Genomic DNA, 380 nt, shown 5'->3' on the forward strand with positions numbered 1-380 from the left:
ACCTTTGGAACTACATTAACTGGCTGAAATCAATGTATGGGCGTAGAAAACATAGTCCAAGGGAGGTATGTAATGTGTCATCATGAGTAAATGTCAAACAAAGAAATAGAATAAGAACCATGGCCTTTTGCCTTGATCCACTCTCCATACTCTTAGCTCTTTGAAAAGCATAGTCTCATTAATCTTCTGTTTCAGGGAAAAAAGGAACAATTCAACATTGCACTGCTCCTTCGATAGCTCAGCTGGTAGAGCGGAGGACTGTAGGTTCACAGTAGCAGTTATCCTTAGGTCGCTGGTTCAACTCCGGCTCGAAGGATGTGCTTTTCGTTGAGATCACTGGGAACTCTTCACATCAGGTGGATATGTAGACAATCGTAGTC

At 42.4% G+C, this 380-nt stretch overlaps 1 non-coding gene across 1 annotated transcript; it reads left to right on the top strand.

Moving 5' to 3' along the window:
- The first annotated feature begins 227 nt into the window (after window positions 1-227).
- Window positions 228-316, top strand: trnay-gua (transfer RNA tyrosine (anticodon GUA)). The gene is given in 2 exon segments: window positions 228-264; window positions 281-316. It is a non-coding gene; the product is annotated as a tRNA-Tyr (tRNA).
- The last annotated feature ends 64 nt before the right edge of the window (window positions 317-380 follow it).

Source organism: Seriola lalandi, unplaced genomic scaffold (genome assembly GCF_002814215.2).
Source record: "Seriola lalandi dorsalis isolate HSWRI2012SDOR001 ecotype SW California unplaced genomic scaffold, Sedor1 jcf7180001972526, whole genome shotgun sequence".
NCBI lineage: Eukaryota > Metazoa > Chordata > Actinopteri > Carangiformes > Carangidae > Seriola > Seriola lalandi.